At 39.2% G+C, this 22335-nt stretch overlaps 1 pseudogene; it reads right to left on the bottom strand.

Moving 5' to 3' along the window:
* The window catches only part of LOC119545201, a 114624-nt pseudogene extending 92704 nt beyond the window's left edge, over positions 1–21920 (bottom strand).
* Between the last annotated feature and the right edge of the window lie 415 nt (positions 21921–22335).

Here is a 22335-nt window from a genome sequence, read left to right as displayed (position 1 = left end):
GTTTGAGATGCGCTGAGAGGAAAATGGATGGCATTGATACACCCTCTTAGAGTGTTATCCAATTATTTACTAAGAAGAAAAAGGGAGAGAGTTAAAAAAAAAAAGCACATTTATGCATCTGTAATAGTTGGGGAAGAGTACTATTGCAAAATGTACTTGAATATGATACTCATCACATTAGCTTTGCTTATTAGTGATCATAAACAGATTCAGAATGTGTTCAGATTATAGCAAATCGAATCATCTCCCTTCCTACCTCTAGGCCAGAAGTATGCATGTAAACAAATAATTAAAAGACAACTTAACTTTTAATAGAAGAATAAATAAAGTGCTGGGGAAGCTTAGAAAATGCAACCATTTATTCTTCCAGGAGGGAATGAAAAGTGGCCTCCTTGAGCAGGTAGTCATTGAATTAGATATTGAGAGGAAGGGCATCCCAGACAACAAGAATTCACTAGAGGTGTTGAAAGACTTTGTCCTTTTGAGTTGCCAAAAAGTTACTGCGCTTAGAGCTCCTAGTGCGTGTGGTTTGGGATCTCTCTAGGTGAGGGGAGATTGGATAGGAAGAGACCAGCCTGGAAAAACAGAGGGAGAAGAAGGGGGCTATATTGTAAAGCTGGAGTATCACCATAAGGCCCAGGTCTACCAAATTAAATTTATCAGGTCCAAGATTAAAACTTATTAAAAACAACAAGAAATGGTCAGTTTTTAAAAAGTTCTACAAAACAACCACTTATATGAAATTGTACTCACATAGTCCTATGCGGTCACTCAAAATCAACTGCTGGTCCATCCAATAAAATGAAACCTGGTTTTCAGAGAACAACACAGATTGCAGTGTTTGATGCAATGTTTTGCAAAAGAATATATAATAAGCAATGCATAATACATAAATATGTACCTTATCTTCCCAATGTCTGAGGAAGCCGTTCTTTTGCTTTCAAGGATATAATTAATCTGGACTTGAAATCTCCAACTCTAAAGTCTATGGATAGTCAGGTCTTTCTCAAGACATGTGTATTATGTGGGGGCTTTTGCCCTCACATCCATCACTGTCTTGACTCTTGTACTGCAGTGTGTTGTCTAGATGCTGCACTGTGTAACTAAAGACAAGAAACTCGTCTTCTCCATGAGTTCCCACAAAAGGAAGCTACTCAAAGCATTACTGAATGTTTAAAGGCACAGTTTTCCACAATCCATGAATTCTTTTCTCTCTCCCTTTTCATCACTATGCCCCTTTCCAATGTCTCAAAGAACGTGTAAATACTTTTCCTCCATTAGAAGAGGCAGCTTCCTCCAGCTCAGGCGCTTACTACACACAACAGTTTTCAAAACTAAGAATTATATTATCCCTTACAGGAATTCTGATACCAGCTATTAAGAGAAAAACTGTTTACCTTGTAACAATATAGTTTATAAAGACACAATATACGTGTGTGTGCATATAATATTTGTGTGTATGTGTATATACATACATTATGAGTGTATATGTGTGTCTGCATATACATATATGTATATACATACATATGTAGACAGAGCCTGGAGGGATATGTGTAACAACATTAACCATGGTTATGTCTGGGTAATGCTATTATGGGTAAGTTTACTTTCTTAACTTTTACCTATATGCCTTTGTTATATGTAATTTAAAAGACGTTTAGTAAAAGAAAATGTGTTTAAAGCTGTATTTTCAGTTGAATAGTGCGCAAAACTGAAGTGTAAAGGATTACTGACTCAGTAGGTGCTTATAGATTTGGGTCAATCCATGTAAACTATGCTTTGGAGAAGCTGGGTCTTGAAAGGAAAGGGCAATTGGGGTGATAGTTCTAGAAGAAGAGTTTTTACTAAACTAATTCCAGAACTGGGGCCTAAGTAAACACATCTGTGAAATACTGTCATAAAGAAACTTTTTAACTTTGTCTAACCTAGCATTTCTATATCTATTTGACCACAGAAGCCAGTTTTTCCACAGAAAACTATACATTGAAAGATTGATGTTCCATTTTGGGAAATTCTGCTTTATGAAATAAGAAAGTTAGTGAATGTTATATTTGCCAAACCAGAGCTTGCTTGAGGCCTAGGGAAAGTAGATAGTGGAGAGGAAGAAACTGGCAGTGCAAGACAAAAGGAAAATAGTTTCTTTGACCGAAATCCCAGGAAAAAAAAAGAAAAAGAAAAAGCCTAAAGGAATGACATAGAAGACCTTCCTACTCAAAAGTATGGTTTCTGAACCAGCAATCTCAGCATCACTTCTTGAATCATTTTAACAACATCCCCAGGAGACGTACTTTGTACTTTATTTCTCTAAGAAGAAGTGAGATCAGAGGCCCCCCTAAAATGTAGGAAAATGTTTGAAACAGCCGCTATGGGAAATGTGATAGGGAGTTGACAAAGGTCCACTAGATACTGATTTTAATGGGTGATTTGGTTTAGTTATTTAAGTTTCTCCAATGAACTCAGAGCCCAGGAGTAGAGAAAGGAAGTTATCGAGAAGATAGCATCAACATAGCTGGGTTGGAGTTCATTAGGGGATCCAACAAAGCCAAAGGAAACTGACACTGGAGGCAAATGGGAGAGGCTGACAGACCTCAGGGAAATGCCAGGAAGTATAAAGTTGAGCTAAGTGATAATTACAGAAGCTGGGTTTGGAGGCATGGAATTGTAGGCTAGAGATGGTGAAGGCAGAGCAGCCTTGAGTGATGATTTTGTTTGACACTGGGTAGTTGAAGTACAATGGAAATGTAAATCTCAGAACTAAAGGTCACAGAGCTGAGGAATTCAGACGTTAGGGTTCCAATTTGCTCATCGACATGGAAGTTGAAGTAGTCAAAGATAAAGATAGGGAATGAGATGGGAAGGAGAAAAGATGGCTAGATGGCAAAACCAGCCAAATCCCTTCTGGAAGCAGAACCAGACAAAAATGAATCCATTTCCTTGTTCTCCCTCGTCTCTTGGGAGGATGTGTCCAAGAAAAGAAGAGACTTTGGGAAGGAGAGAGAAGATGAGGGAAACTAAGGGACTACAATGTACTGAGGAGTAGGAGAAACAGAAGAGATAAGGAAAGTCCATTGGGGAGCATTTTTCTTGCTGTCCACAGAATTGTTATGAAGAATACTGGGTGGATCTGAATTTCCTTTCCTCTCTGATCCCTAAATAAGTTGGAATATGCCATTGTAACCCCAAATAAAGGACTGTTTGTATATTCTTATAGATTTTATATGTGGCCTTAAGGAGCTATCAGTAAGACTTTTGGGTTATGACTTGTATCACACCAGCTTTCAGGGAACAGGTGCAGAGAACTCAGATTATAGGGGCAAAAACCAAGTTTTATTTTAGGAGAGGCAGCAGAGAAAACTCAAAGAAAGGTTTGAGTGTAGAGAGGAGTTTGATCACAACACAAGAAAGATAACCAAAGGGTGAACTGATGACTGCTCAAAATACTGCTATTACTCCTCCTCCTGCTGCTACTTCTAGAACATTTATTATTTGCCAGGTACCTCTAAGCACCTTGCATATGCATTATCTCATTCCATTCCGAGAACAACTCTATGAGGGAGGTACTATTAATATATTATACTAAGGATGAGGAAATCAAGGTATAAATATGTAAACTAATTTGTCTGAGGCCATGGAGCTAGTAAGAGTTACAGCCAGGTTTTGGACCCACGTAGCTAATTTCAGAGTCCTTGCTCTTAACCACCTCACTATGACTATCACCTATATGGGCATGCAGTGGCCATTTTCATCTTCGCATCATCACTGTCACCACCACCACCACCACCATCATCATCACTAGCATTTAACAGTGATATGCTACTCATATGATGAGACGATTCTCAGAGGTTAAATCAATACACACGGTTTCAACATCCAATTCCTTGCCTTTATACTCTGGCTTCTGCTCAAAGTGTGCTTTGTACCAGCAGTGTTAGGATCACTTGGGAGCTAATTACCAAATTAGAATTTCAACAATTTCCCTCAGAAGAGTGTACATTAATGTTTGAGACGCTCTGATCTATGCTATACTATATTATAATATATTCCTAGGTGGGACCATATCTGGCCAAAATTGAAGGAAGAGTATTATCAGAGCCTTCCTACATGACTCTAGGTTTCTCTCTTGGGAACATAAACCAGTTAGAAAGCTTTCTGCAAGAAATATCCAAAAACCTTAACGTGGGGCCCAGGGCCTGGGCTCCCCCTCCCTAATGGGGAATAAGGCCCCACAGCACATAGCAGCCTGTGTGACCAGGATAGAAGTTGAAGGTCATCAGACATCCTCAGGGAAGAAAGTATGTATAGACAGCATTGTAAAAAAGCACTGAAACCCCCCTCCTCTGTCATGAGACTCTGCTGAAATTCTGTTCTCATACCTATGGAATATCTTTGTCCTAAACTCTTATAAACTGCCCTCTGCATTCCCCACCCTTTGCGGAGCGCTAATTCCATTTCCCTTGATCAGCTGCCACTGAGAAAAATCTTTTCCCGTTTGTAAATCCTAATAAACCCAGGTGTCACTCTGTGCCTGGCATATTCTTCAGTCCTAGGGCTGTGTTGACCCAAGCCCTTCAAAGGGTTAGAACACTTAACTGTAATAGGCTTCTGCTATAAGGAAACGAATTATTGCACATAGCAGGAAGTCAACAAGTCAGACAGAATTCAGGGCTTTGTGAGTCAGTGACTCATCCATACCATTGCAGACCCCAGTTTCTTCATTTCTCTACTCTGCCATCCTCAGAGCATCAGCTTTGACCTTAGGCTGATTTCCCTTGGTCAGAAGATGGCTGCAGCAGTTCCAGGCATCACCTTCCTTCAGAGTGCCATTCAGAGGAGGAATAAGGGGAACCCTCTATTCCTTGTGTCTCATCTTTAGGTGAAGGAAACACTTTCTAGAAGGCCCCCAGAAGATTTCCCTTAGTGTCTTACACACCGGAATTGGGTTGCATGTTATTTTTTAAACAAATCACTGGGCAGGGGAAAGCGGTTGCTTGGACAGGTTTAGACTAATCTCTGGGGTGGACTGGGGAGTCAACTAACATGACCACTTCAGAATCCAAGGTACACATGCAGCCACTGGCTTCTGGGAGATTACTGCTCAGATCTCCCATCCTGGTGTCCTGGCTTTCTGTTCTTATGCCCTACTTGCTCTCAGTCTGCTGTCAAGATGATCTTATAAACTAACTCATACAGAATTAATGACAAGAAATTAATTTGGATGTTTTGCCAGCATAATCCAGCTGAAAAGCTAATCCAATTCCAGGTGACCAGTCCCAGTTTTAACAGCAATGTCTCTTAAATGGAAAAGCTGAGTTCATTAGGCAGTCGCCACTAGAAAGAAAAATAAAATTAAAAAGACTTCCATTGCTCTCCTGAAGCATAGAGTGCCAAGGCTGAGGGTGTGGAGATATGGCCACTAATTCTGGAGAGAGATGATGCGATGCAGGTATGCACAAGCCATTTCACCTATCTGAGCCTTGGTTCATTCATCTGTGAACTGATTGTCTTTCAGCCTGGTTCACCTTATATAATGAGGACCATAAGTCATAATGCATAGGAAGAAATGTTAAAAAAACAAACACCTCATATTATTGTTATGACTCTTCTTCATCCCCTCTTCCACCAGTACAAAGATCAGTGCCTTGCTCTAAATGTTGAATATATGTCTGTTGAATGAATGATTAATAGTGGTGTCACTTTTATAGGAAAACGTATTTGTATTTAACCTGAAAAAGTATATTTTACAGTGACTATCATTCACAGGAATCAGACGGCTAGTAGACTTTCTAAAGCTCTACAAATCACCCTTAGTCCATTTACAAATGTTTACATCTATTCTGGTAATACATGAAGGAAAATAGGAAGATTTATGTATTTTGAATAAGATAAAATACATAAAATACGTTTTAAAGTTAGAAATATACCCCTTTATGTTTTGAAATAAAATATTTTACTTTGATTATATAAAACAATACTTTTTACAAAAAGAAAATTAAATGATGTTGAAAAGTATAAAGATACAAATTTAAACCTTAAATAATCCTATCACTCATATGTAACAACTAATGAAATCTTGGTGCTTTTCAGGTTATTGGCTTTGCATACATATTAATTTATATTCTACTCTACCCATATATGCACACACGCACACACAGTTGTATAATTAAAATAGAATCATACTGCATATGCTGTTTATCAGTGAGTGTCTTTCCTAAGAAAAAGACTGGATTATATATATATGTTCAAATCAATAAATATAGATCAATATCACCATATTTTATTGTTCCCTAGTAGTTCCTTGTGTAGATATAGGATGGTTAATTTAGCCAATCATCTAGAAATGGAATGTTAGGTTTTTCTCCATACATTTTTGTTTTTCCTTCCCAGAGAAGACAGTGCCTCTTGTCACTTGAAGAAGCGTGTTTTGGAAAAGGAGATGAGCTTGAAATCCTGCTTCTTCCCACCTGAATGACAATGTGTGTTGCTGCGGAGATAACATGTTCAGGAGCCACAGAGAGAGAGAGAGAGAGATGAGCGGCATCTGACCAAATAACATCTGTGTAATGGCAATTACGCCGCAGCCATTATCTGAAGTGCTATTGTGGATCTGAAGAGCAGCAGAGAAACAAACACACATAATGCAGCCGGCCATCAGCCCATCAAGCAAAGCATGCTTATTAGAGCACTACAGAAATTGAGTCATTTCAGAAGGAAAAAAAAAAAACACCCATTTTCCCTGCTTTTGGCACCTCCTCTCTAAACAAAACTCATCGTAGGTAATTTTCAGACATCCTGCTTTATCCAACAGAAAAATAATTTTAGCTACAGAGCAGGAGATTGAATGTAGAGGTTCTCTAGTCTATTTGATTCTTTTTGTCCCTGAACTTCAAGTATGAGTTACCAGGTTGAGTGTTTGCTTGTATAAGCCAAACTTTCAGTTATTTCCAGATCAAAGAAGGTTGGCCTTTTGTCATTAAAGTTATTAAGAAAGCCATATAAGCATCAAGTCACACAGTAGATACCTACTGTTTTACCCACTATTCTCTAAAGAACTAACACACAAATTGTCATCTCCGGGGCACTCTTCTACCCTTTTCCTACACTAATCACACTCTTTGACTTCATCCCCATTTCCCTTATCAGAAGTCTTCCAGCATCCTGCTCTTTACACTCTTTTACTTGCTAAAACTTTTCTTTAAAAAGAACCTGATTAATTCATAAACACTGTGTTAATTAACTATTACAAAAATAATGCTGCATTATACCCCCAAACTCGGTAGGTTCCACTAAAAAACATTTATTCTGGGTCTGTGGATCAAATGTAGTTCTACTGATCTAGGCTAGGCTGAGTTGGGTAATTGATTTAGGCAGCAGGTTGGTTTTGGGTCCGCTCCACATTTCTCTCATCCCTCCTGGACCAGTACATAGCCAGGTACATTCTCCTCCTGGCATATGGCAGAGGCACCACAGGGCAAGTGGAAATACGCAGTGCCTTTTGTGGTCCTGGCTTGCAACTGGCATGCTGCCACTTCTGTCCACATTCTACTGTCTGAAGAAAGTAACAGAGCCAAGCTTGACATTCAAGGGTGAGAAAAGAAACTATCTCTAATAGGCAAAACTGCAAGGTCACATGCGAAAGGCATGGATGCGTAGTTCTAATATAGGAAGGGCATGAAGATTGGAGAAATGATGGTCCAATCTACCGTACATTCTGAGATTGCTAACAGATTGTTGGTCATTGTTAGGGAATTTTTAACATAGGGCACCAACTGCAAGCCAAATTCCAATGAAATTCCAAATGTGAAGTTTCAGACAGAATTAAGAAAGTCACATAATAATAATAAAGTAATAATAACCTACTCTGTTTCCTATGACTGCTGTGACAAATTACACAAACTTGTTGGCTTAAAATAACAGAAATGTATTCTTTCACAGTTCTGGAGACTAGAAGTCCAAGATCAAGGTGTTGGTATGGCTGTGCTCTCTTCGATGGCTCTAGGGAAGAATCCTTCGTTGCCTTTTCCAACACTTGGTGGTGGCCAGTAATACCTGACATTCCATGACTTGTAACTGTGTAACTGTAGTTTCTGCCTCTCTCTTCACCTGGTCTTCTCCACTGTGTCTCTTTTTTTCTTAGGAAGACACCAGTCTTATTGGGTGAAAGGCCCACCCTACTCAGGTATGATCTCATCTTAACTAATTCCATCTGCAACAATCTCATTTCCAAATAAGGTGATTTCTGGGGTAGTGGGGATTAGGTCAGTATACTTTTTTGGGAGGGACCCAATTTAGCCCATAACATCTACATATATATGATGCCTTGCAGTATAGAAATCTGTACCTTATCTCATTTTCAACAAGGTTGAGAATCATGCATTCAATTCACCCTTTAAATTGGGCAGAAAGACTCAGAGGTAGGTGACTTTCTTAAGGTCAGACAGCTAAGGAGAGGCAGATTCAGGACTTGAATGCAGGTCTTTCCAGTCTAAATCCAACAACCTCCTAAAATCTCCATCAGTTCTTTCTGGATGACAAGTTGCTGATTCAGTCTTGCTAGATCACAAAACTCTAAAATGGTATAGAGTGATTCATGCTCTACTAATATACCAATACCCAACTTAGAAATGATCAACTCTTTTTATAAAGCAACATTTTTTTCATTTATGAGCATAGCTCATTGAACACTTTGGAGAGTATAACACCAATAGGGAGAGACAAGCTTGACAGTATGCTGAATTTGATAAAAATTGTTTTAGATAATTTTGGGGAAGTTTGGGAATCTGGTAAATACAAACTATGATTCCTTAAAGTTTCTACCCTAGTTTTAAAATACATGTATTTTGTGGGAAATGTGATTCCTATGTTAGTATGTGTGCCTGTTTGGATGTATTATGCCCCCCAAAACACCATGTTCTTTAATGCAACCTTGTGGGGGTAGACATATTAGTGTTGAATAGTTTGGAATCTTTGGATTAGGCTGTTTCCATGGAGATGTGATTTAATTATTGGAGTCCTATATAAGAGCTCAGACAGAAGGAACTCGCTGCTGCAGCCAAGAGAGACATTTTGGAGATGGCCATTGAAAGCAGACTTTTCCTGACACTTTCCTCTGGAGAACCTAAGAAAGGACAAAACGCCCCAAGAGCAACATTTTGAAGAATGCACAGGATCTGAGAGAGGAGCTGCAATACAACCTAGGATCAGCAGACACTAGCCACTTGCCTTCCCAGCTAACAGAGGTTTTCCAGATGCCATTGGCCTTCCTTTGGTGAAGGTACATTTGTGTTGATGCCTTAATTTGTACATTCCATGGCCTTCAGACTGTAAAACTATAACCAATAAACCCTCTTTATAAAAGCCAATCCATTTCTGGTATTTTGCATAATAGCAACATTTGCAAACCAGAACAGTATGTATGCACTTTATGTACTGGAGTCTTAAAAATTGTGTAAAATAATTTCATAACATGAATTATTATATGTATACATTAGAGTTGCTTACTCTTTCATAGAATCATTGAATCTCAGAGCTATCAAAAGTCCTCAGAACTTTATGCAAACCTCCATTTTACAGATGAACAGTTAGACCCAGAGAAGTTAAGGAAGTGCCGCAGGTTACACAGTTAGTGGTAGACTAGAACACACACATCCTACATTCCAACCAAATGTCCTTTCCACTGCACTACAAAGAAAACAAATACAAAAATCTTTGTAGTAAATCATATTACAAGAGAAATGATAGTTTTGTTTATATTCAATCTTAATACTTCTCTTATCCTGATTCATGATATTATAAATTGAATTATTTTAAGCAGAACATATATACATATACAAACACATATTTATATAAAAATTCATATATCTATGTTTTATTTCAGTTTCCACACTAGCTATTTGCTTGCTTCAAATTATTAGATCCTCTGCAGCATGGTCTTATTTTTTCTTTACTCCAATAGTCCCCAACACATTTATGGTAATGTTATACACATACTGGGTACTTGAGAAATATTTGTGGTTGCTGATGGAACTGCCCCTGCTGATAAACTACTGTTGGAAAAGCCTGAGGTATATATTAGAGAGAAGCTTTTCTCCTCTAAACTATCGATTGACTCTTGCATGACATTTAATAAAACCATTCCATTACCAGTTGCATAAGAGCAATTAAAAACCTCATCAAATCTATTGTAACTGCTTAGAGTCGTCCATTGGGGAGCATTTTCTTTGGCAAACATCTGCAATAAAAGGCTATTTAATCTTCATAACTGAAACAGTCAGTTATGCTACTTTGTCTATTTTATTGTCAGTTTACACTGGAATCACACACAGGTTTGGTTCTTTGGAAACGAATAGAAAAGAGCACTGCTCCTCTAGGAAAAAATGAAGCTAGTAGTAAGGTCCCTGTCCCTAGAAGCAGTCACACCTGGTCCAGGTGACCATTTTCAGTGATGCTATAGAAGGGATTTCTTATCAGGAGTGAGTTGGACTAATGAAAATCTACATTGTCTTCTGACTCAGTGATTCTCCATTTCTGCGCTTTCTCAGACAACAAATAATGCTCTCAAACACTGGGGAAAGACAGTCCACATCAAAACTCTTCGAACCAGGTTTCAGATATGGGTAAAATCTCTCCATCTATGCCACTTAAAAAAAAAAAAATACTTTAAACTTTGTTTGACTTTATAATAATATGGGGACAAATTAATTTTTAAGCATTTAAGGAAAAAAAGCAGTAAAACTGTATATGCAATGTATTAGTTAGGGTTATCTAGGGAAACAGAATCAATGAGAGGTGTCTACGACTATAAAATTTATAAAACTGACTCACGCAACTGTGGGTATGCACGAGTCCAAATTCTGTAGGGCAGTCAGCAAACTGTCAACTCCAAGGAAGATGTCCAATGAACTCCTCAGGAAACTAACTGGCAACTTCAACAAACTCCTCAGGAAATGAACTGGGATCTTCGACGAACGTGTTCGATGAACTCCTCAGGAAACGAACCAGCAACTTCGATGAACTCCTCAGGAAATGCTTTGCTGGGCAGCCGAAAAAGAAGTGAAGGTCCTCCATCTGTCTTGCTTATAAGTCGTCAACTGATTAATTGGATTAAATCCAGCCAATTGCATTCTCTCATTGTGGAAGGCACACCGTTTGGTGAGTCATCAGTCACAGCTGCAGTCAATTGACTGATGATTTAATAAACCGGCCTGTTGGTTTATTAACCAGCCACAAATGTCCTCACAGCAATTGTTAGGCCAGTGTTTGCTTGACCAGACAGCTGGGCACTATCACCTGGCCAAGTTGACACATGAACCTAACCATCACAGTCCACCCCTTGTCAACTTGGAAATTATACACATCACCTAAAACTATACTTTATCTCTAAGTAGATAATAATAACAGACATATATTTTGCCTAACAATACTCCACTGTGCAGCATACAACTGGAAACGCACTAAATCTCTCCAGAATAGAGTACAAGTCCTTGGGTGACATTAGCTCTAAAATTGGTTTCCTTTAGCTTAAATACAGCAAAATGAACAGTACAGGTTATGCCATATGATAAGGGGATAAGATAGAGAAGAAAGCAAAGATATTTGCTTTACAGACAAATACAAACATAATCATAACAAAACAAGGAGGAAATAGTCATGCCTTTATAGTCCTCATTTCTGTAACTGGTCATGTGGCTGTAGTTCATATTTATCACTACCTTCTTCCACTACCCATTCCATGTTCCCTTTACCCTCAGCAAGCACTTCAGCTGGCCGTGGTTCTTTGCCTGGTGGGGTGACCCAAACCTTCATTCCTGAAGTTTCTTGGCCATTGGTAGTCCTGCCTGGATTGGGCTGTTGCAGTTTTCCATTGACTTTAATCACAGGGCATGGTAGTACTAAGAGGAGCCCTAGGGGATCTCCTGTATTCCAGGAAAACTCTTCTTTACTTCCATTGTGTAGTTGCAGTGCTATTTCCCCTTGATAGGATCAATCACCCCAGCCAGTACAGTAATCCCCTTCCTTGCCTGTTGATTCAGAGGCATAAGAAGACAAAAGTGGCCAGGTGGCATCTTTACTTCCAGTTCAATGGGATTATTGTTGTGTTTCCTGGTGGAAGCACTCTTCCTTTTGGAACCAAGACCTGTAGACCAGCAGAACTTAAACTTGCAGGGACAGGAAGCAAAAATTTACCTAGTGGATCACTAGGAGTGATAGTGAGTGGTGCCACTCCTGTTTCCACCCCTTGATTCCTGGACCCATGAATCCTGGCTATGGGAGAAACAGCACCATAGAGTGGATGCTGATTCAGAGCATACACAGCCTCCTGGAGAACAATGCCCCAACCCTGCAAAGTATTGCCACCTAGTTGGCACCGTAATTGAGTCTTCAATAGGCCATTCCACTGTTCTATCAACCCAGCTGCTTCTGGATGATGGGGAACATGGTAAGACCACAGAATTCCGTGAGCATGTGCCCATCCCCTCACTTCATTTGCTGTGAAGTGGGTTCCTTTGTCTGAAGCAATGCTGTGTAGAATACCATGACAGTGGATAAGGCATTCTGTAAGTACACGGATGGTAGTTTTGGCAGAAGCATGTCGTGCAGGGGAGGCAAACCCATATCCAGAGTATGTGTTTATTCTAATAAGAACAAATCACTGCCCCTTCCATGATGGAAGTGGTCCAATGTAATCAACCTGCCACCAGGTAGCAGGCTGATCACCCCGAGGAATGGTGCCATATCGGGGAATGAGTGTGGGTCTCTGCTGCTGGCAGATTGGACACTCTGCAGTGGCTGTGGCCAGGTCAGCCTTGGTGAGTGGAAGTCCATGTTGCTGAGCCCATGCATAACCTCCATCCCTACTGCCATGACCACTTTGTTCATGAGCCCATTGGGCAATGACAGGAGTTTCTGGGGAAAGAGGCTGATTGGTATCCACCAAATGGGTCATTTTATCCACTTGGTTATTAAAACCTTCTTCTGCTGAAGTCACCCTCTGGTGAGCATTCACATGGGACACAAATATCTTCATGTTGTTTGCCTACTCAGAAAGGTCTATCCACATACCCCTTCCCCAGACTTCTTTGTCACCAATCTTCCAATCATGTTCCTTCCAAGTCCCTGACCATCGAGACAAACCATTAGCAACAGCCCAGGAATCAGAATACAAATGCACCTCTGGCCAGTTCTCCTTCCAAGCAAAGTGAACAACCAGGTACACTGCTTGACGTTCTGCCCACTGGGAGGATTTCCCCTCACCACTGTCCTTCAGGGACATCCCAGAAAGGGGCTGCAGTGCTGCAGCTGTCCACTTTTGGGTAGTGCCTGCATATCGTGCAGAACCATCTGTAAACCAGGCCCGAGTTTTCTCTTCCTTAGTCAACTGATCATAAGGAACTCCCCAAGATGCCATAGCTGTGGGCTGGGAAAGAGAAGGTAAGGTGGAAGGAGTGGGGGCCATAGGCATTTGGGCCACTTCCTCATGTAACTTACTTGTACTTTCAGGACCTGCTTGAGCTCTATCTCGTATATACCATTTCCATTTTATGATGGAGTGCTGCTGTGCACCCCACTTTTGGTACCAAGTTGTATTAGTTAGGGTTCTCTAGGGAAACAGAATCAATGAGACATATCTACGAGTATAAAATTTATAAAAGTGACTCACACAACTGTGGGTATTCATGAGTCCAAATTCTGTAGGGCAGTCAGCAAACTGTCAACTCCAAGCAAGATGTCTGATGAACTCCTCAGGAAACGAACCGACAACTTCGACGAACTCCTCAGGAAATGAACTGGGATCTCTGGCTAACGTGTTCGATGAAATCCTCAGGAAACAAACTGGCAATTTCGACGAACTCCTCAGGAAATGCTTTGCTGGGCAGCTGAAGAAGAAGTGAAGGTCCTCTATCTGTCTCACTTGTAAGTCTTCAACTGATTAATTGGATTAAATCCAGCCAATTGCATTCTCTCAGTGTGGAAGACATGCCCTTTGGTGAGTCATCAGTCAAAGCTGCAGTCAATTGACTGATGATTTAATAAACCAGCCTGTTGGTTCAACCAGCCTCAAACGTCCTCACAGCAATTGTTAGGCCAGTGTCTGCTTGACCAGACAGCTGGGTACTATCACCTGGCCCAGCTGACACACGAACCTAACCATCACATGCAGTATTACCCTAATATAATAATGGTAGTAGTAGCAATAATAATAAAGTACTGAATGACAGTTATTCTCTGGACTTTTATGTTTGGAAAAATTTATGATTAAAGCCTAAAAAATAAATAAGGAAACTTAGTCGTCATGCATTAGCTATTTGTTCGTGCTTTCACCATGTTTTAGACTATTATGTGTTTTGGGTATGGCCAAGTTGTATTAAGGTATGTATATTTCAAGTTTCCTTCTCTTTTAAATACTGGATTATCCCTGACTTTTGTTTATGGAGTTAGGTTGGCTTATACTATATCACTCAATGTCCCCCTCTTTCTTTCTTTCTAGTCAAAAATCTAATCCTAAAAATGCCTATAAGATCAGAATTGTTTTTCTTTTATAATAGTTTTTCACATTCATTTTTATTTCTATTAATTTTAAATATTTACATCATTCAAACACAAACATTTCTACATGTCTACCTTTTAAAACAATTTTTAAAAGTCAGTGCTCTATCCCACCTGTCAACTTTTCCTGCTCTTCAGGTAAACACTTTCAACTCTTTTAGCAGATTACAGGGCATCTGTCTTCATATTCTTAAATAACATGCTGACATTGCTGCTGCTTCCTTCTCAGGTTTATGTATCATCTCTTTATTTCTCCCTTTTCCCTTTTTGCTTGCAAGATAAATTTGGTCGTAATTTGGTTGGTTTAATATTCATTGCTTATATTATGATCATGTGACTCACTTTAAGAGCTGAGCCCTATAGAAACCCATGATTATTTTACCTTTCCTGATCAACTTTTTATTTTCACTGAAGTTAATAGTTGCTTCTTGTTTGCTTAGATTTCTGTTTACTTATCAAAGAACTTCAAATTTTCTACCATTTGTGTAAATCTCCTCTCAACATATTGATATGTATTTTCCATTAGTTCCACATTCCTAATGAAATCTCATCAGCAGCTTTTCAATCTGCTATAATTAGGACTTGTTATAATCTAGGCCTGCTAGATAGCTAACTTCCTGGGATTTCCTTGCACCATCATCCTAGGGATTCTTCTCCCTGTGTCCTGCATGGCATGCTTTCCTCTTTCTAGGTTTACTCACCTGTTTGGGTGGAGCATAAATTTGAGCAGATTATCACAGCTAGACTGCATAAAAGATAAAATTTCTTAGATCTTGCATGTCTAAACATTTTTAAAAATTCTACTCTCAAACTTATTAGCCACCAGACTATCAAGTTTGACTGAGTATGGAATTCTCATTCAGAAATATCTTCCTTCAGAACTTTAAATGAATTTCTCCATTGTCTCCTAGTTTGAGGGTGGCTCTTGAGACATCTAATATTATTCCCATTCTCAATCCTTTTTTATGAAATCTGTTATTCTCTCCTCCCAAACACACACTCTCTCAACTTGTAGGATATTCTCTTTCTCTTTAGTTCATGACTTCATACACTACAACTTAACCTGCTGAAGAAGAAAACCTATGTGTTATCTCAGTAAATGCTGAAAAGCTTCAACTAATAATCAATATGCATTTCAGAGAGTAAACAACAACAACAAAAAAACAATGCCCCTCCTTATACTAGGAATACAAAGAAAGGTTTAACCAGACTGTTATCTACAAAAACCCAACATACATCCTACTCAATGAGCAAATATTAGAGCCATTTCCAGAAAAGGCAGGAAAAAGACAAAGATGTCACTATTAACTTTACTATCTAACATAGTCCTGGAGTCTTCATCAATGCAATAAGATAAGGAAAAAATAATAAAGGTATAAATATTGTAAAGAAATAAACTATTCTGATTTTTCTACAAAGAACATCCAAGAGAATCAACTGAAAAATAATGAGAATTCAGTTAAGGGTCTGGATACAAAACTAGCATTAAAAAATTCAATAGCCTTTGTGCTGTTTTGGATGTATTATGTCCCCCAAAATCACATGCTCTTAATGCAGTCCTGAGGGGGCAGACATATTAGTGTTGATTAGGTTGGAATCTTTGGAGTAGGTTGTTTTCATGGAGATATGACCTACTGAACTGTGGGTAATACCTTTGATTAGTTTATTTCCATGGAGTTGTGGCCCCACCCATTCAGCATGGGTCTTGATTACTTTGCCAGAGCCCTATAAAAGCCCAGACAGAAGGAGCTTGCTAGAGCAGCTCAGAGAGACATTTTGGAGATGGCTGCTGAAAGCAGACTTTTGCTGACACTTTGGGGTTGCTAGCCCAGTGTTCTGGAGAAGCCAAGAGAGGACAAAACGCCCTAAGAGCAACATTTTAAAAAAAGCACAGGAGCTGAGAGCAGAGCTGGAATACAACCCAGGATCAGCAGATGCCAGTCACGTACCTTACCAGCTAACAGAGGCTTTCCGGACACCATTGGCCTTCCTTCAGTGAAGAAACACTTGTGTTGACACCTTAGCTTGGACACTTTTATGGCCTTAAGATTGTAACTGTGTAACCAAATAAACCCCCTTTATAAAAGCCAATTCATTTTTTGTATTTTGCATAATGGGAGCATTAGCAAACTGGAATAGCCTTCTTTAATACCTACAGTAATGAACTAGAAATTAGACAACTAAATTGATGAATAATGAAAGGCCAGAAACAGTCCATGATGAAAGTAGCCTTTTAAATCAGTGGGGGAATGATGGACTATTCATGGAATTATTTGGAGAACATAGCTTTTTAATTCAGAAAAACATCTAACACAGTAGAAAAATGTGTTAAGTATATGACCAGGAAATTCATATAAGAAATATATGAGTGACCAATAGGTACATTTAAAAATTAATTTTCACTTCTAGTGAGGAAAATACAAATTAAAATAACAATCAGACTTTTGGTCCATCTGATGGGCAAAATTTCAAAAAAAAATTCATATAATATTGGTAAAAATGGTGGAAAACAACAAATAGATTTGAGAGCAAATGATTTGAAAACCCATTTGAAGGAATTTGGCACCGTCCACCAAAAGTTGAAATATACAAAGCACTTACCAGGTGTTTGATTTACGAACGCTGACATTATACAAAATACCAGAAATGGACTGGCTTTTATTTGGTTACAAATTTGCAGTCTGAAGGACATGAAAAGGTCCAAATTAAGGCATCAACATGAGTATACCTTCACCAAAGGAAGGTCAATGGTGTCCGGAAAACCTCTGTTGTCCCGGCCGGCGGGACGTTCAACGGAAGCTCCAAATCCTGTGAGGGAGGAATGGTATGGGACAAGAGACGCGAGGAACGACAGCAAGACAGGTTTCTGATCAAGCTGCAAAATTTTATTGAAGAGGCAGGGTATATATACTCTAAGGTAGAGGGCGTGGCTAGTACGAACGGGTGGCGACCTAGGATTGGTGGCTGCAAAGGCGGGTGGCAGTCTAGGATTGGCTGCTGCTGTTGCTAGGGTGGATGGCAGATGTAAGGCTAGCACAGGATTGGTGGCTACTGTTGCTGGGGTAGAAGGCAGGTAGTAAAGCTAGCACTCTAGGCGCAAATCTTAGGCGCGAACGGCTATCGCTTCCATAGAAGGCTGAGGGCAACTTAAGCCGCTATTGCATCAGCCCTAGTGGTCATGTTGCATATCTCCGGCATCGCTGAGGGTGGATTTCATACATGCTACCTTAATCGTCCCCAACACTCTGTTAGCTGGGAAAGCACGTGGCTGGCGACTGCTGATCCTGGGTTGTGTTCCAGCCCCTCTCTTAGATCCTGTACATTCTTCAAAATGTTGCTCTTGGGGCGTTTTGTCCTCTCTTAGCTTCTCTGGAGCAAACTCTGGCCTAGTATCTCCAAAGTGTTAGCAAAAGTCTGCTTTCAATGGCCATCTCCAAAATGCCTCTCTAAGCTGCAGCTGTTCTGAGGTCCTTCTGTTTGCAAACTCTTTTATAGGACTCCAGTGATTAAATCAAGACCCCCCGAAATGGGCGGGGCCACAGCTCCAAAGAAATAATTTAATCAAAGGTATTACAGTTGGGTGGGTCACATCTCCATGGAAACAACCTAATCCAAAGATTCCAAACTAATCAACATGAATATGTCTGCCCAAACATTGCATTAAAGAACATGGCATTTTGAGGGACATAATACATCCAAACCGGCACACCAGGTATTCTACTTCTAAGAATTTTTTCTATGGAAACAGTCTTACATAAACACACAGATCAATGTTGAAAATTGTTAATTAAATAATTGTTTTTAATGGAAAAAGTACATTGAAAATAATGTAGACATCAATCAGGAAAAAGCTTGAAATTTACTGTTATACACACCCTACGGAATGCTATAATTACTTAGAAGAATGAGCATGTACTGTCATGGAAAAATCTCCAAAATATTCTGATTAAAAATAGCAAATCACAAGGAAACATAAAATGAGATCATTTATTTTCAATTTAAAACAGAACTAAAAAATTCAAATAAACTGCTTATCAGAGACTATCTCTAAAAAGGGGAATAGGAGTAAGAATGAGATATTTACTTGTGCATTCTTTATTTTACAATAAGATAAATTATCCTTTTTAAATTACTTGAGAAATTATTTAATTAGAAAAGTGATATTATTTTCATAAATTCATTAGATGCTGTTATGGCAATTTTTCTTTATATTTATTTAAATGGGCATGTGTACATGAGTTGTACCGCACTTCCTACTGATCTGACAGAATAGAAGGAAATAGTCTCTTCTCCATCAGGCCTTCCCAGGTCTACCAACTGGACCCTCTTTTAACTAGTGTCAGTCCGTATTCATATTCTCACACCCCGAAAGATTCCTATCTCAGTTTTCTCTCTTGACTATTTAACATTTTTAATTACACAGGGAGAATTAAGATTTACATCCGTGTGACCTGGGCACTGTTTCCCTGAGGATTTTCCAATAAACTATTGGAGAAGGAGACTTTATACTTTAAAATGGGACAGGGCAGGGGTAGTTTCAAGAAGCTGAGTTCCCTGGCTTTGCTTCTTGGTATCAGCCTTGAAAAGATATGTCTTCTTTACTTCTTATGACTTAATTATAAATTTAGATACATGTCCATTAGACTTTCCTTTTCTTATTTCATTTTATTTTTTCTTCCTTAGAATCCTAGCTTTTCAAAAATTAAACTCAACTTCATAAGCCAATTCTGGGTACTGCTTACAAAAAAACATGAAAAGGAGGAGGGGAAACAAATGCCAAACAAGAAAAACTTGTTTGGCATTTGTGTGCTATATACAAACATACAAAGCAATGTTTGTATATGGGCCAAAAGTAAATCAGATAGGCATTTACACTTTAAATAGAGAATGCTTCTCTACTGTAAACCCTTCATAGCAGATCAATACTGTTTACTCCACTCACTTGCAGCAAGCTATAAATATCTTTCATCTCACCTGTTTCTAACCATTTAACATTGTTAAAAAGATAGCTAGAAACATTAATCAGGATGATTTCTCCTAAACTGAAAGCGGGTCAATTAGTCCGGGTGACAATCCTTGTGTGGAAGCAGGACCTGGGGCTGGAGTGGGGTGGGGATTGGGGGGGTGGGGGTGGGGGGAGAGGGTGTTGGATCACACAATGAATGTATATACATTCGTTTTCCAAGTTCATGAAAGTTAAGTTGGACTTCTGGGTTCAGCAAAAAATGCCAGAAAAGATTAAAAAAAAAGATTGCACTGTACTGTATTGCCAACTTGTTTGGTACGTATGTACTACAGATTGTCTAGAAAATCAATTATGCTTATGTATATCAAGTTGTATACCTATGTATATCAAGTTGAACAATAATTCTGAATCTCAAGCCCCTAACATTTGTCACGTCACATCTCTTCAGCAGCAGTGGAAATTAGTGATCAGTGCCATTTAAAAAGGAACAGATATTCATTATTAATAAACATGGCAAGAGTGAAATGAGGTAATCAAGTAGACATAAAGACATAAATTGTTTTACTTTGTTAGAGGGAAATAACTGCCAGGATTGATTGTTACCTTCATTTAAGTAATGTTTAGTGCAATTCAGAAATTCAGAAAGACTGAGGAAAAGCACATGCTGCATCAAGTTCCAAAAAAAGAATGTGGATATTTTAGGATTAAAAAAAAAAAAAAAAAAAATTGCTTCTTTGACAAGCCTTACATTGCGTATATTGACTGTTTAATTCTGGTAATATCATGTTTGTTTGTGTGAATTCACTCTGGATCCCAAACCCATTCCTGCTATGTTACCTGGCTAATAAAAGGAGGAACTGAGGCAGGTTAGAATTAGGGCAGCAGCTGGCTGAGGAGCAAAGGGCAAATTCCAAGAAGTGGTCAGTCACAGGAGAAAGATAGCCCTAGAAGAACAGCAGTAAACAGCACCTGGGGCCAAGCAACCCCACCTGAATGAGTCATCTAAGATCAAGCATCAACAAAGGAGGAAGAAGGGGAGGGTAGTAAAACAGTTAATAAAAATTACAAAAGGAACAAAAAACTATCAAAGCACACCCTTCCCACAGCCTCTTGTGAAAGTGCATGCGTGCTCCTCTTGTATATGTACTTAATAAACTTTCTACCTGCTTGCTGGATCTGTGCTGTGCCCTTGATTCTTTCTCGCGGCATGGCCAAGAACCTAGGAATTCAATGCCAGCAATAGAATGATACTGTAACATTGGGGCAGGGTAATCTGTGCTTAAATTGATGCCTTTTTTTCCTACATGAATGTGTTCAGTTTTCCTGGGAACAACAGGGAATATGGTAAGTAGTTCCTTGGTAACTTGGTATCCCCACCAGCTCCTTCCAATTCACTACTACATTATGGTGGAGAAGTTAGCAAACAACATTTCCTAGATCCCTCTCCCCCTTATTGTTCCAGGTTCAAGTTGGCCGATAAGAGGCACTTACATATGAGTTGGAAGGTAGTAGAGAAGGAGAAGTTGTTTTCAGAAGACACTGCAGGCAGATGTGTGGAATCCACACATCTTCCAGCTAATCCTTGAAAGCCACCCGTTTTACTCATCGATTATATAGCTGGTGGAAATATCCCAGAATTGAAGAACTTAATATTTGCGGTGGTTTCTGGTGAGCTGTTGAGAATCCCTTGCTTCAGGAATAAGATATCCTCTGGTGTTCCCTGACCATTTATTCCCATGTCCTTTTCAATGATTGATAAACTTAATTTTACTCTTGGATTACACAGAGTTGCTTCCATTTCCTTACCAACTCCCCTGACTGATATAGTATGATTAGAATCATCTTTGGATCAATTTGAGCTGAGCACTCTCTTGGATACAAGGCTACAATTACAAATATTAGAATCTCTAAGGCTCTTGCCTTGGTCACTCTGGACAGGATATGACACCTCTCGTAATTAACACTCATCAGTGTAAGGGTAAATAAAAAATGTAAAATAATAATAAAAGGCTTAATTCTCCCTATTGAACATAAGGAAAGAGATTTCCTCCTCCCCCCATCTCTCTCTGGTATTATTTTAGAAAACCTGTAATCATAAGTTCCCTTTTTCTTTGTCCTTTTAAAATGTATGTAAATTTAAGATATAAAAGGTTGAATGTGCCTCTTACAAATTTCACCTTGCAAGAAAGTCTCCAATTCTTTGTGATTTAATCAAGGAAGTTATTGCCCCTACCTTCCAGTTTTCCAGTTTCCTGGGAAGAGATTAGCATAACTTCCAGGCGGGCCCCTAGTCCCAAATTTTAAATCTACCTCAGAAATATTTTAAGAATATGTATGTAATGGGCTGTATCCCACTTGACCAGATCAAAAAGGTGAACTCCGTCTTTGCAATCTCTTTGCTGATGCCCATGACGCATCACATTGTGGTTTAATGCTTATTCAATAATAAAATTGTTTTTCTCTCTCTTCTACCTTTGTGGAGAGGTTTTCTGCATTGGGAGAAGATTTTCTTTTTAATTATATTTCCTCAACATCACTTGATACCAATCAACACAGATATCTGCTAATATCAGAGTTGCCGCTGTCTTGACAGGGAAGAGCTGCAGTGATATCTTCAGGGGAGAGTGAAGGCAAGGGAGTATTCAGTGAGAAGACAAGGGTAGGAGGGATTGTTTTCCATGGGGCAAAGACGTTAGAGGTGATGGGAAAGAAGAGGGGAGAGGAACACTGAACATGTGGATCAGGGGAGAGGGGCAGAGTGGAAAGAAATAAGGGTAAAAGATTGCAACAGGGATGAGAAGCATGAGATGCTTACCTGCTACCAA

The sequence above is a fragment of the Choloepus didactylus genome, chromosome 10 (genome assembly GCF_015220235.1).
Source record: "Choloepus didactylus isolate mChoDid1 chromosome 10, mChoDid1.pri, whole genome shotgun sequence".
Taxonomy (NCBI): domain Eukaryota; kingdom Metazoa; phylum Chordata; class Mammalia; order Pilosa; family Megalonychidae; genus Choloepus; species Choloepus didactylus.
This window is presented reverse-complemented; position numbering and strand designations above follow the sequence as displayed.